Raw genomic sequence first — 666 nt, 5'->3', positions numbered from 1 at the left:
GCACTGGGATTAGTCACAGGGGAAGAATATAGCAGGAAGAAATTGTGTATTCTCCATGACCCACAAATTTTCCCCTACAAAAGTCACTACCCCCCCCCTTGAGAATATGCATTTATTGATCAAAATAACCATGAAGTTCTCCATGAGTACAGTCTTGTAGACAATGTTCTAATAGGGCCTGTTCTGCATCTGAGTCACTGGAAAATAGTCCTGCAAGTTTTAAATAATTCAAAGGCAGTAGCACAAAGTCAAGACGGTACATAAATGAGGGAGGCCTTGCAACGGGAGAACCACGTTTCTGTCCCTCCTTTCTTTTGCAGGGCTGGATTTCCTATTCTCCAGCAGTTGAGAGTGGTGCTGGAATTGACTTGATCTTAAAGCAAAACCTGGAGAAATTTGTCAATTTCAGTGTGGCTGTCTCTAGTGAAAGCCTGAAGGCAAGGTTGGTTGTCTGCAGGTGAAATTGACAGGGAGCTTTACACTTAGTTTTGAATTAAATCAGTTTCAGTTCCTGCACTACTTAATTCACTTATTTATATTGTCAATGAGGTATTCAGTCTAGAGACATAACTGGGAGAGCTGAAAGGAAAGGCAGTTTAAAAAACCCCTATATTGACCAGCTGTTATTAGATCCTGGCTCAGAAAGAGAAAAGAACTCTGAAAGGA

This window comes from Gekko japonicus, unplaced genomic scaffold (genome assembly GCF_001447785.1).
Source record: "Gekko japonicus isolate JY-2015 unplaced genomic scaffold, Gekko_japonicus_V1.1 scaffold680, whole genome shotgun sequence".
Lineage (NCBI taxonomy): Eukaryota > Metazoa > Chordata > Lepidosauria > Squamata > Gekkonidae > Gekko > Gekko japonicus.
The sequence above is the reverse complement of the archived record's forward strand: the minus strand, read 5'-3'. Positions refer to the sequence as shown.